The sequence below is a fragment of the Saimiri boliviensis genome, chromosome 2, assembly GCF_048565385.1.
Source record: "Saimiri boliviensis isolate mSaiBol1 chromosome 2, mSaiBol1.pri, whole genome shotgun sequence".
NCBI classification, from domain to species: Eukaryota; Metazoa; Chordata; class Mammalia; order Primates; family Cebidae; genus Saimiri; species Saimiri boliviensis.
In genome coordinates this window covers 122,017,423-122,032,385 of record NC_133450.1, presented here as the reverse complement: position 1 = coordinate 122,032,385, position 14,963 = coordinate 122,017,423, and the positions used below count along the sequence as shown (strand labels likewise).

Here is a 14,963-nt window from a genome sequence, read left to right as displayed (position 1 = left end):
CAGTAGTGGCTCACTGCAGCCTCGACCTTCCAGGCTCAAGCAGTCCTCTCACTTCAGCCTCCCAAGTTGCTGAGACTGCAGGTGTGTGCCACTATGCCTGGCTAATTTTTTAAGAATTAGCTGCTCAAGTGATCCTCCCGTTCAAGCATCCTCCTGCCTCGGACTCCCACAGTGTTGGGATTACAGGTATGAGCCACCATGCCTGGCCCTCTATTCTGATCTGTTCTGCTCTGTTTATTTTTGCTAGTACTACATTGCCTTATAGTTTTATAAGAAGTCAGTATCTAATCACATAAGTTCTTTTATGTTGTTCTTCACAAGTGTCCCATTTACACTTTAAAATCAGCTTATAACTTTTCATGAAAAATTCCCTGGAACTTTAATTGGGATTGCATTGAATCTGTGGATCAGTTTAGGAAGAATAGGCATCTTCATAACACTGAATCTTCTTTTTTTTTTTTTTTGAGACGGAGTTTCACTCTTGTTACCCAGGCTGAAGTGCAATGGCGCGATCTTGGCTCACCGCAACCTCCGTCTCCTGGGTTCAGGCAATTCTCCTGCCTCAGCCTCCTGAGTAGCTGGGATTACAGGCACGTGCCACCATGCCCAGCTAATTTTTTGTATTTTTAGTAGAGACGGGGTTTCACCATGTTGACCAGGATGGTCTCGATCTCTCGACCTCGTGATCCACCCGCCTCGGCCTCCCAGAGTGCTGGGATTACAGGCTTGAGCCACCGTGCCCGGCCAACACTGAATCTTCTTACCTATTTTCTTTATGTAAGTAAGTCTTCCTCATTGTCTTTTTTTTTGTGACTATGTAATTTTACTGTTTCTGTAGTAGCTGCCAAATAGTGATATTCTAATTTCATTATTCCTTCTACATTTACTAACTGCAATCAGACCCATCTATTTTTTGAATCCTGGCACTGCCCGTTAAGCTGTACAATCTTAGGATGCCAATAGGAAAGAAAAAAATTGTCAGCTTAGAATTTCGTTTCCAGTAAAAACTTGTATCTTTCCCTTGCTGTTCCTTTTCTCCTGTTTAATTTCCTTCCCTCTGATTTTGGCCATGGAGGTTGGCCTTGGTTGCTGGGTTACCTTAGTAGTAGGATTGGAACACTCTAGAAGGCAGTGCAGGGAGGGAAAAGGTGAGCAGAGATGTGTGTTGTGGTCTATTAGCTAGCACCCAACGATTCAAAATAGGAAGTGGGAGGTAGTCACATCGAGGCACATTGGCAGCCACATTGGCAGCCAGCTAGCATGAGTTCATGGAGGTATTAGGAGAATGTGAGACAGAGGCAGGGAACATTGGTGGTGTGGTTATGAGACTGGATTTTGAAACACATAAGGTACAAATAAGTAGATATATTAAGGTAAATGACAGCCAGTTTCTGACTGTTGAAAGAAGTATAAACATGGAAAAGAAAAAATGTCTATAAATAATTCTAGTAGATCAGAATTGGAGGCATTGTGAAGACCTCTGGTTTTTGATATGTACACACTGACAAATATATATGTGTCTGTGGTGTGTGTAAGAATATATATATATATATATATATATATATATATATATATATATATATATATATATATAGTTATTAGCTATGTCTACTGAGAGGGTCAAGTGCCTCATTGGTAGGAGTGATCATAGGTAATACTCTTGATTTCTGCATAACGTAAGAGGGAATCATATTCCTTAATGAAACTGTCAGTATCAGCATGGCATCTGGAATTGTCTAAGCTGAGAATAGAACTTCCTATGTAAAAATATGAACTTTAAAAGTCTCTCACTGGCCAAATCTGGCACATAAGCATGAAAGTAAGTGATTGAAACAAAATGGAGCTCATTGGATAATATACTAATTAAGGAGTATTTTTGACATGAAGGTAAATTTAAAAAAAATAGGTAAATGGAGGAGAAAGGAGGGATACTCCTTTGAGTAGATGTCAACTACAGGATGTCTAGAGCTGCCATTAGGAAATCATCATAGTATTAGATGGTTTAGATAGGAGTTAATACAAAGAAAGCTGGTTAGTGAAGATGTGATGAGGAGCAGCTTACAGGTATTACCTTAGAATATCTCTTCACAAAATACTATTCAACATAAAATAAAAAGTGTAAATTAAAGCTGGATAGGCCTGGCAGATACCAACCAGACCAGGTCATTAATGGTTACATCACCGGGGTGGGAGGGATAGCAAATGTGACCCCTGGTGGGAGGCACTAAGGGCACAGCACCATGTTTGTATTCTTCCTGCCAAGGGAACATCGCTGAATCTGGTCATGAAGAATCATCAGAAAGATCCAGTAGGGGATCATTCGATTTCATGTAGGATATTGAAGGTGAGAAGCACAAGGAACGATGAAGAACAGTTTGAGATTGGAGAAGAAGAAAATGGTAGGACCCCCCAAGTGCAACACATTTTCCAGGGTGGGGATCCTGTAGCAGAAAGGAAAAGACACTGTCACATATGATGGAACATTTGAAGGGCATCTGTGGCTTGGGCAGTCATGTTTTGACATTGGTTTTTGACTTAAATGGTAGCATGATTATGTAGAGAAAATTTTTACTTTGGGGAAAACCACAATAGGAAATTTAGGAGTGGACACCATCCCTGCCCCTTTTATGTTTTAGAAAAAAAAAATGAATAAAATGCCATAATATATAAAGCAAAAAAGGTTATAAAGCAAATGAGGTAAACAGTTTAACAGTGGAGGAATATGGGAAAGGGATAAATATCAACACATTTGAAATTATTTCAAATTATTTTAAAAATTAAAAATGATTAATTGGCATTTGCTATGGTCCAGATGTATTCCCCAAATTTCATATGTTAAAACTGAATTACCCATGTGATAAGAGGTGGGACCTTCAGAAGGTGATTCAGTCATAAAGACGGAGCTGTTAGTGTCCTTTTAAAATGGCATGAGAGAGTAGGTGCATACCCTTTTGCCCTTCTGCCTTCTGCCAAGTGAGGATGTAGCAAGACACCAGACACCGAATGCTGGCACCTTCATCTTGGGCTTCCCAGCCTGCAGAACCATCAGAAATGATTTTTTTAAAAAAATCAATTATCCACCATCAGGCATTTTGTTAGCAGAACTAACAAACTATGGAAACATTGCATATTTTTGATTGCTAAAATGAAGTTGGATACTGTTAAATGTATTTGAATTCTTTGATTTTCCTAAATACAATGGAATGATCTGCATTTTTTCCCATCCAGTTTTCTTTTGTTTCCTATTTTTAACATTTGTATAATTGTGAGGAGTATAAGTGCAGTTTTGTTACATGGATGTATTGCTTAGCAGTGAAGCCTGGGCTTTTAGTGTAGCCATCACACAAATAGTGTACATTGTACCCATTAAGTAATTTCTCATTCTTTACCCCCCTATTACTTTCCCATGCCTTCCAAGTCTCCATTGACTATTATTCTACACTCTGTATTCATGTGTACACATTATTTAACTCCCACATATAAGTGAGAACATGCTGTATTTTACTTTCTGAGTTGTTTCACTTAGGATAATGGTCACCAGTTCCATCCATGTTGCTGAAAAAGGTATGATTTCAATTCTTTTATGGCCAAATAGTATTCCACTGTGTATATATGTAGATACATATATACATATGTACACATACACACACACCCCACATTATCTAGGTTATTCACTGATGGACACTTAGGTTGATTCTATGTCTTTGCTATTATAAATAGTGCTATGAGAGACATGAGTGTAGGTGCCTTTTTGGTATCATGATTTCTTTTCCTTTGGGTAGATAAACAGTAGTGGGATTGCTGGGTTAAATAGTAGGTCTATTTTTAGTTCTTGGAGAAATGTCCATACTGTTTTCTATAGAGGGTGTACTAATATCCATTCCCACCAATAGTGTGTAAGAGTTCCCTTTTCTCTGTAACTTCTCCAACAGGTTTTTATTTTTTGATAATAGCCATTCAGACTGGTATAAGATGATATCCCATTATGGCTTTAATTTGCATTTCTCTGATAATTTGTGAAGTTGGCCATTTTTTTTTTTTTTTTTTTTGAGACGGAGTTTCGCTCTTGTTACCCAGGCTGGAGTGCAATGGCGCGATCTCGGCTCACCGCAACCTCCGCCTCCTGGGTTCAGGCAATTCTCCTGCCTCAGCCTCCTGAGTAGCTGGGATTACAGGCACGCACCACCATGCCCAGCTATTTTTTTTGTATTTTTAGTAGAGATGGGGTTTCACCATGTTGACCAAGATGGTCTCGATCTCTTGACCTTGTGATCCACCCGCCTCGGCCTCCCAAAGTGCTGGGATTACAGGCTTGAGCCACCGCGCCCGGCGGCCATTTTTTTAATACGCTTATTGGCCATTTATTTGTCTTCTTTTGAAAAATGTTCTCTCATTTCCTTTGCCCATTTTTTAATGGTATTTTGTTTTTTCTTTCTTTCTTTCTTTTTTTTTTTTTTTTTTTTTTTGAGGCAGAGTCTTGCTCTCTTGCCAGGCTGGAGCACAGTGGTACACTCTCGGCTCACTGCAATCTCTGCCTCCCGGGTTCAAGCAATTCTTCCGCCTCAGCTTGAGTAGCTGAGACTACAGGTGTGTGCCAAATGCCCAGCTAATTTTTGTATTTTTAGTAGAGATGAGGGTTCACCATGTTGGTCAGGATGGTCTTGATCTCTTGACCTCGTGATCTACCTGCCTCAGCCTCCCAAAGTGCTGGGAATACAGGCATGAGCCACCACGTCCAGCCTTAATGGAATTTTTTGTTTTCTGTTACTGAGTTGCTGGAGTTCCTTGTAAATTCTGGACATTGGTCCCCTGTTAGATTCATAGTTTGTAAATATTTTCTCCCATTCTACAGGTCGTCTGTTTACTTGGTTGACTATTTCTTTTGCTGTGCAGAAGCTTTTTAATTTAAGTCCCATTTGTCTATTTTTGTTTTTGTTGCTTCTGCTTTTGAGGTCTTGGTTATAAATTCTTTAGACCAATGTCCAGAATAGATTTCCTTGGATTTTCTTCTAGCATTTATAGAGTTTCAGATCGTACATTAGAGTCTTCAATTCATCTTGAGTTGGTTTTTGCATATAGTGAGAGATAGGGATACAGTTTCATTCTTCTGCATATGGCAATCCAATTTTGCCAATACCATTTATTGAAAAGGGTGTCCTTTTTTCTCATGTACATTTTTGTCAACTTTGTCAAAGATCAGTTGGCTATAGATATGTGGCTTTATTTCTGGGTTCTCTATTCTATTTCATTGATCTATGTGTGTATTTTTATACTAGTACCATGCTGTTTTTGGTTACTATAGCTTTATAATATAATTTGAGGTCAGAGAGTGCAATGCCTTCTGCTTTGTTCTTTTTGCTTAGATTTGCTTTGGCTATTTGAGCTCTTTTTTTTGGTTCCATATGAATTTTAGGATTATTTTTTCTAGTTCATGGAATACTTTTCCCTTTGTTTGTGACATCTATGGTTTCTTTCATCGGTGTTTTGTAGTAAAGATCTTTCACCTCCTTGGTTAAATGTATTCCCAGATATTTTATTTCTTTGTAGCTATTGTAAATGGGATTACTTTTTTAGCTTGGTTCTCAGCTTGATTTTTATTGGTGTATAAAAATGGTACTGATTTTTGTATATTGATCTTATACCTTGAAACTTTGCTGTATTTGTTTATCAAATCTAAGAGTTTTTTTTTTTTTTTTTTTTTTTTTTAAATATTTAGGGTGTTTTAGGTATAAGATTATGTCATCAGTGAACACAGATATTGGGTTGGTGCAAAAGTAATTGTGGCAAATGGCAAAAACTGCAATTACTTTTGCATCAACCCAATAGTTTGACTTCTTGTTTTCTAATTTGGATGCTGATATAGTTTGGCTGTTTGTTTCTTCCAAGTGTCATATCGAAACGTAATTCTCAATGTAAAGGGAGAGCCTGGTGGGAGGTGGTGCTTGTGTCATGGGGGTGGATCCCTTATGAATGGCTTGGTGCTGTCCTCAACATAGTGACTTTTTGTGAACTCTGATTGTTTGAAAGTGTGTGGCACTTCCCCACCACTCTCCGCTCCTGCTCTTGCCGTTTGATATGACTGCTCCTGCTTCACTTTCTACCATGATTGCAAGGTTTCTGAGGCCTTCACCAGAAGCAGATGCTGGAGCCATGCTGGTACAGCCTTCAGAATTGTGAGCCAATTATATCTCTTTTCTTTATAAATTACCCAGTTTCAGGTATTTCTTTATAGCAATGAATGCAAGAATGGCCTAAGACAGAAAACTGATATCAGGAGTGGGGCATTGCTATAAAGATACCTGGAAATGTGGAAGCAACTTTCAACCGGGTAATGGGAAGAGGTTGGAGGAGTTTAGAGGGCTCAGAAGACAGGAAGATAAGGAAAAGTTTGGAATTTCTCAGAGACTGGTTCAATGGTTGTGACCAAAATGCTGGTACCCAAGACTGGATAATTTGTTAAAAAAAAAAAAAAAGAGGTTTAATTGACTCATAGTTCAGCATGGCTTGGAGGCCTCAGGAAACTTAGAATCATGGAAGAAGGGGAAGCAAACACATCCTTCTTCACATGGTGGCAGGAAGAATAAGAATTCAGCAAAGGCTGAGAACTGCCCCCATGATTTACCTGGTTCCTCCCATAATATGCGGTGATTATGGGAACTACAGATGAGATTTGGATTATGGGAACTTCAAGATGAGATTTGGGTGGAGACACAGCCAAATTATATCAGTCTCAGATGGAGATGAGGAATTTATTGGGAACTGGAGTAAAGGTCATCCATGTTACACCCTAGCAAAGAACTTGGCTGCATTATGTTCATGCGATAGGGATCTGTGGAAGTTTGAAATTAAGAGTGATAACTTAGGGTATTCAGTGAATGAAATTTCTAAGCAGCAATCGTTCAAGATATGGCCTGGCTGCTTTTAACAGCCTATGATCAGATGTGGGAGCAAAATTACTTACAGTTGGAACTTGTATTTAAAAGGGAAGCAGAGTGTAAAAGTTTGAAAATTTGCAGCCTGGCCATATGACAGAGAAGGAATCCAGGCAGGTTGTAAAGCAAGCACTTGCTAGAGAGATTAGCATGAATAAAAGGGAGTCAAGTGCTAATATCCAAAACAATGGGGGAAAAATGGCCTTGAAGGCATTTCAGAAATCTCTGAGGTAGCCTAGGTAGAAAGAATGGTTTTGTGGACCAGTCCCAGAGTACGACTACCCTGTGTAGCTTTGTGACATTATTCTCCACTTCCTGGCTGCTTCCGCTCCAGCCTTGGCTCAAAGTCCCCAAATACTGCTCATGCTGTTGCTCTGAACAGTGTAAGCTGCTGTAAGTCTTGGTGGCTTCCATGTGGTGTTAAGTCTGTGGGCGCATGGACTGCAAGAGTGAAGGGGGTTCGGCAGCTCCCCGCTAGATTTCAAAGGATTTATGAGACAGCCTGGGTGCCTAGGCAGAAGTCTGCTGCAGAGGTGGAACCCTCATGGAAAACCTCTACTAGGGAGGGTAAATGTGGGTTTGGAACCCCTACACTGAGTCCCTACCAGGGCACTCCCCTCCAGATACCAAAATGATAGATGCATCAGCAGCTAGCTCCCTGCTTCTGAAAAAGTAACAGACACTCAACTGCAACCTGTGGGAGTAGCCATGAGGGCTGTACATTGCAAAACCACAGGGGCAGAGCTGCCAGAGCTTGGGGACCAATCTTTTGCATCAGTGTGCCCTGGATATGGGACATGGAGTCAAAGGAGATTATTTTGGAGCTTTACAATTTGATGACTGTTCTGCTGGGTTTCAGACTTGTGTGGGACCTATTACCCCTTCTTTTGGCCAATTTCTCCCTTTTGGAATGGCAATGTTTACCCAATGCCTGTACTACCATTGTATTTTGGAATTAAATAACTTGCTTGGATTTTACAGGCTCATAGGTGGAAGGAGATGCGTGTCCGGTGGGATTTAGAACTTTGGGTTTGACGCTGGAATAAGTTAAGACTTTTGAGTACTATTGGAAGGGGATGATTATGTTTTGCAATGTGAGAAGGATATTAGATTTGAGGCACCAGGGGTGGAAAGATGCAGCTTTTACGTTTGTCCCAACCACATCTCATATTGAAATGTAATCCCCAATGTTGTAGGTGGGGCCTGGTGGGGCCTGGTGGGATGTGTTTGGGTCATGGGGGCAGATCTCTCATGAGTAAACTGGTGCTTTCCTTGAGATAGTGAGTTCTCATGAAATCTGACTGTTTAAAAGAATGTGACAGTTCCTCTTCTCTCTTGCTCTCACTCTCACCATGTAACATGTTCTGCTTCTGCTTTACCTTCTGCCGTGATTGTAAAGTTTTTGAGGCCTTCACCAGAAGCAGATGCTGGAGCCATGCTGGTACACTCTGCAGAACTAAGAGCCAAGTAAACTTCTCTTGTTTATAAATGACCCAGTCTCCGGTATTTCTTTACAGCAATGTAAAGACAGCCTAACACTGATGCCTTTTATTTCTTTATTTTGCCTGGTTGCTATTGCTAGGACATCTAATACTATGTTGAATAGGAGCGGTGGAAGTTGGCATCCTTGTCTTATTCAAGTTCTTAGGTGGATTGCTTTCAACTTTTCCTCATTCAGTATAATATTGGCTGTGGTTTGGTAAAAATGTCCTTTATTATTTTGAGATGTGTTTCTATGTCTAGTGTGTTGAGGATTTTTATCATGAAAGGATGCTGAAGTTTATCAAATTCTTTTCTGCATTTGTTGAGATGATCGTAGAGTTTTTGTTTTTTAAATCTGTCTATGTGATGAATCACATTTATTGATTTACGTATGTTGAACCAAACTTGCATCTCTGGAATAGAACCCACTTGATTATGGTGTATTATCTTTTTGGTGTACTGTTGGATTTGGTTTGTTAGTATTTTGCTGAGGATTTTTGTATCTATGTTCAGCAGAGATAATTGGTCTGTAGTTTTGTTTTTTAGTTGTATACTTGCCTGGCTTTAGTATTGAGATACTGACTCCATAGAATGAGTTAGGGAAGATTTTCTCCTTCTTGATTTTTTGGAGCAGTTTCAGTAGGAGTGTACATTAGTTAGAATTGAGCTTTGAATTCATATAGTTCTGAGATTATTAGATGTTGTTGGGAGGATTTTTATTATTGATTCACTTTTACTTTTTATTGTTAAGTTTAGGATTTCTATTTCTTTCTGGTTTAGTCTTTTGATATGATTGTATACTTTCTCCAGAAAGTTTGTTTATAACTTTTATTAAATTTATTCCTAGCCTTTTTATAGTTTTTTTCTGCCATCATAAATAGTATCATTTTTAAGAATTAAATTTTCTAACTGTGCTTTGGAATAGAAACACAATTAGTATTTCATTTATTTTTTGTAGCTATGGCCTTTTTAGAACTTTTTCATTCTAATAATTTGATGATTCCTTTGGGTTTTCTGTATACAAATAAGGACCATTTGGGGTCTTCTGCAATCCTTTAGCTTTTGTTTAGTTTTTTTTTTTTTCCTGCACTGCTTAGGACCTCTAGTATGCTTAATGGAAATGGTGATAGCAGGCATTCTTGTCTTGTTTCTGTACTTAAAGAAAATACTTTCAACATTTTCTTGTCAAATAAGATGTTTGTTGTGGGGTTTTATATATAATTGCTCTTAGACACTAAGTTTGTTATGAGCTTTTATCAAAAGTTTTAAATTTTTCTAATTTATCTTTTTCTATCTAATGCTTTTTTTCTGTATTTATTGAAATAGCAAATGATTGTCTTCTGTTCCTTAACCTGTCAATGTGGTGAATTAGAGTACTCAACTTTCAATCAATAAATCAAATTTGCATTCTTGGTACAAACTTTACTTGGTCAAGATACACACATACACACACACACACACACATCACATACGTGTGTGTGTGTGTATGTATATACATATATATGTATATATATGTGTGTATATATATGTATATATGTGTGTGTGTATATATATGTGTATATATGTGTGCGTGTATATATATGTGTATATATGTGTGTATGTATATATATATGCGTATATGTGTGTGTGTATGTGTGTGTGTGTGTGTATCTTGACCAAGTAAAGTTTGTACCAAGAATGCAAATTTGATTTATTGATTGAAAGTTGAGTACTCTAATATATGTATATATACATATATATGTGTGTGTATATGTGTGTGTATATATGTGTGTATATATATATATATTTTTATATAGTCTTGTTTTTTTTGAGATAGGATCTCTATCTGCTGTCCAGGCTGGAATTCAGTGGCACGATTTTGGCTCACTGCAACCTCTACCTCACAGGTTCAAGCGATTTTTCTGCCTCAGCTTCCCAAGTAGCTGGGATTACAGGCGTGTGCCCCCATGCCTGGCTAATTTTTGTATTTTTAGTAGAGACAGGGTTTCGTGCCATTGTTGCCCAGGCTGGTCTTGAAATACTGACCTCAAGTAATTCAGCTGCCTCAGCCTCCCAAAGTGCTGGAGTTACAGGTGTGAGCCACTGTGCCTGGCCTAGGATATATATATTCTTATGCATTGCTGTATTCGTTTAATTAGGTTTCTGTGTCTGTGGGTGACAAGTGAGTTTAGTTTAGTTTTTATTTCTTAATTTATTCTAGTTTGGTTTTTGTATCAAATGTAAGCTCACCTTATACAATGGGTAGTGTTTCCTCTGTGTGATTATTTTAAGAATTTGTACAAAATTGGTTTATCTCTTTTTTTGGGTACAATTTACCTGGAAAGTTATCAGTATCACACTTTTTTTTTTTTTTTTTTTTTTGAGACGGAGTTTCACTCTTGTTACCCAGGCTGGAGTGCAATGGCGCGATCTCGGCTCACCGCAACCTCCGCCTCCTGGGTTCAGGCGATTCTCCTGCCTCAGCCTCCCGAGTAGCTGGGATTACAGGCACGCGCCACCATGCCCAGCTAATTTTTTTTGTATTTTTAGTAGAGACGGGGTTTCACCATGTTGACCAGGATGGTCTCGATCTCTTGACTTCGTGATCCATCTGCCTCGGCCTCCCAAAGTGCTGGGATTACAGGCTTGAGCCACCGTGCCCGGCCACACTTTTTTTAAAAATAGAAAGCTTAATTATTGATTTAAATTCTTTGATGTTTATCGGTTTGAATTATTCAATTTTTCTCTTGAGTCAGTTTTAATATTTTGTATTTTTATAGTAATTTATCCATTTCATTTACATTTTCAAATTTGCTCCTCTAAACTATTTGTAATACATACCCATAACATCCTCTCATTTTTCTTTTTGTGGGAACCTGTGTCTCCATCAAACCAAGAATCTTCTTTAGTGATATGCAGGACAGATTGTTCCTCCTCGTCTGTCAGTGACCCATCAGCCTGTTGAGTGCTAGGGAATCACAGTGCCTGGTACTGGCAGGTTTGCTGCTTTCATTCTTTCTACTCTTGATCTTTTATGCTGAAGAGTTAGTTTATTTATCTATTTTAAGAAGATATTTGAACAAAGATGCTATTTTTAATTTCAAAATGAAAATTATGCTGTCAGGATTAGTCTCTGTATAAGTCAGAGTCACATTTTAAATTTTCCTAGGACTTGGTTGGTTTTCTCAGCACACTCCCAGCTCCTGTCAGGTTTGCATAGAGCAGGCAAATAGGAAAGTTCTCATAGAAAATTTTGCATGTATATGTGTATAGGGAGGGGATGGAATGGGGCATACATGGGAAGATACAGAAAAAAGAAAACTGTTCTTACTCTTTACCACCCCCTCATAGGAGATGGTGCCATACAGTGGGAAAGAGAACTAGATTATAGTTTTCTCCTTTCTAATTGTAACTTTCTTTTTCATTTATTTCAGAAAGTTGTATATACAATAGTATAAAATTAAAAAGTTGTTAAAAACTCCCTTTTACCCGACCTCTACTTCCCAGTTTTTAATAACTTAAAAACTCCCTTTCACCCCTGACCTCTACTTCCCTTACTGGAGTAACTACTCCATTTTCTTGTTTTCCTCCAGAGATATTCTCTCTATATAAGCATAGTAGCATATTGCTTAAAGATATACAAATAACATTGCCCGTGTGATTTTAGGCAAATCTCTTGAACTTCACTATTAACTTCTTTCAATTCCTAGATGAAAATATTTATACAGACCTGGAAAAACTCACAGTGATTTTGTAGAAATCAATCAAGTAGTGTTTATGAACATGTAGAAATCAATCAAGTAGTATTTATGAACATGCAGAAATCAATCAAGTAGTATTTTGAAAGTCATCAGGTATAAGTGTGAGAGGGAGGAGAGGTTAGTCATGGAAGTTTTATTGTTCTACACAAAAGACAATGAGTCACATGGGATGTGACTTGACAAGAGTGATTCTGAGTTGGTAGATGGGCTGTGTTTCAGTAGCCCCCTGGCTGACTCCTCTCATATTGTGTTGGGATTTTCTTCATGGCTAATGAAGAGATCTATCTATTAGCTTGGGGTAGGAAGTGGAAGCTTGCCAGAGTGTGAGACACTTCACCTTCCTCCTTCATTCCTTCCCTTTGCTCCTTCCTCACGTTCAGGGAGTTAGTATTGGAACTTGGCTGATGCAACAGTTTGAGTCACTGTCCCTCTGTGCTGTGGGATCCACTCACTTTTAATTGGTAGTTGATGGAATTGCTTCTCCCTCCCTCACCCTGACTTCCTCCTTTAATTGACTCTCAGTGGACTGCAACTCCTGCTAATCAACCAAGGCAGAGCTGCTGCAGAGAGCCCTAAACTGGCACTCGGGGACCCCAGGTTCTGTTGTGACTCTGCTTCTTCAACTTTTTTTTTCTTATCTGTTAAAACAACTTTGCCTTTGGATTAGGCCTGGTAGAATAGGGTTCCTCTGGGCATTGCCTCTGCAGAGACAGCTTTAATAATGCCAATGTCTTCTAGACTTTGCCAACTATTGTGTTCAGCCTGAACCTTTTTGTTCATGCTGGCAGAGAGGGGAAAAGATTAGGTATCTGGTTCATGTGTCCAAAGCTGTGGTGGTGAATGATGGGAGAAATGAGATGAAAAAGCACATCATTTGAGGAATGGGAGCCTCAACATTTTGGTCCGCATTCTGCATCCCTATTAGCAGAAAGCCTTGTGGAAAACTTACCTCGTATGCTTCTTTTTGTCATTGTCCAAAGGAAACTGAATCTAGTTGTGTAGCTTTGGCCAATATTATTATTGGGTTACATTTTAAAAAATTATTTAAAAAATAGACTTTGTCTTTTAAAGCATTTTCAGGTTCACAGCAATACTGAATGGAAAGTACAGAGGGTTTCTATATACTTCTTCACCTGCCTCATGCCCAACCTTCCCCACCATCAGTATCCCATCCCAGAGTGTACACTTCCTGTGACTGATGAACCTACATTGACGTATCATTATCATTCCAAGTCCATCGTTTACATTAGGGTTCACTCTTAGTGTTATCCATTTTATAGATTTTGACAAATGTATACTAATATGTATTCATTAAACTATCATACAGAATACTTTCATTGCCTCTAAAATCCTGTGTGTTCTACCTGTCTGTCCTTATATCCTCTCCTCCTTCACCCCTGGAAGCTACTATCTTTTTTCATTTTTTTTTTTCAGTCTTTCATATGATTTTATTTTCTTCCTTCAACCATAATAATATGATATCCAAATTTTGTCTTAACTGGTGGGTCTGTAAACACAGGCGTATCCATCCCACTTACGGGCAAAGCAAATGCTGCTTCTTGAAATGGTCCCACCATGGACCCTCTGGTCATCCAACCCAATTTGCCCCTTGCCTGGCTTTATCTTCACCATATTGTGCAGCCACTTCATTGAATCTCATCCCAGACTTTAACTTTTCCATGGCTTCCATGATTTTGCCATGTTTTTCACATAGAATGTGTCTGACCTTTACTGCATTGCTACCACCTTTGGGACCTTGAACCTTCCTGTCAGCACTGTCACTCCCAGAGGCTGCTCCCGCTTTCCCCGCTTTTCCAGAACCACTTTTTCCTTTGGGCAGCATCTTGGAAACCTGCTGTTGAACTCTCTTTTTTCATTTTTTAAATAATTTTTTTTCTTATGCCTCCCAGGCCTTCCTTGCTAGAAACCACTATTTTTTTTTTTTTTTTTTAACTATCTCTATACTTTTCCCTTTTTCAGAATATCATAAGATTGGAATTAGAGTACGTAGCCTTTTCATGTTGACTCTTTGCTCCTTGGATTACATTTCAAAATGGACATTTAAAAATAATTTTAGAATGATTCTAAAGTTACAGTAGAGGGAAAATATGTCTATAGCATACCAAAGTATATTTGTGTAATCTCTTTTTTAGGGGGTGAGGGCACAGGGTTTCGCTCTGTTACTCAGGTTAGAGTTCAGTGGAATGATCATAGCTCACTGTACCCACAAACTCCTGGTCTTAAGCAATCTTCCTACCACAGCCTCCTGCATAGCTGGGACTACAGGCATGTGCCACCATGCCTGGCTAAGTTTTAAAAATTTTTAGTAGAAATGAGGTCTCATTATGTTGCCCAGGCTGGCCTCAAACTCTTGGGCTCAAGTGATCCTCCTGCCTCGATCTCTCATAGTGCTGTGATAATAAGTGTAGGCCACTGTGCCTGGCCTGTAACCTTTGTTTTGACAAATGGATAGTATTAAAGAAGATTTTCTTGGTACCCAGTCTAGTCTATTCTTGCAGAAGCAATGCAGTAGGTTGGACTTTGAGTGCTTTATTACCAACACTTTCTGGCCAGGCCACAGTTAAGGTCCAGGTTGGAAACACTTGTTGAAGGTTGAATTGTAATCTTTTTACTGGCTGATAGGGTAGTTTTTAGCCCATAGATATACTTGCTTACAAAACCAAGAAAGGCATGAAATCTCAGTCTCTATGTAGTTTTATAAGTGTTTATTGGAAACTGTGTCCTGAATAAAGCAATCATATGTATACATTTTTATTATGTAATATACAAGTGATTTGTAAATTATAAA

General features: G+C 38.7%; 1 pseudogene; it reads right to left on the bottom strand.

Annotated features, from left to right (window-relative positions):
• Window positions 1–13,572: 13,572 nt before the first annotated feature.
• LOC120361366 (peptidyl-prolyl cis-trans isomerase NIMA-interacting 4 pseudogene) lies at window positions 13,573–14,015 on the bottom strand (annotated as a pseudogene).
• Window positions 14,016–14,963: the final 948 nt, after the last annotated feature.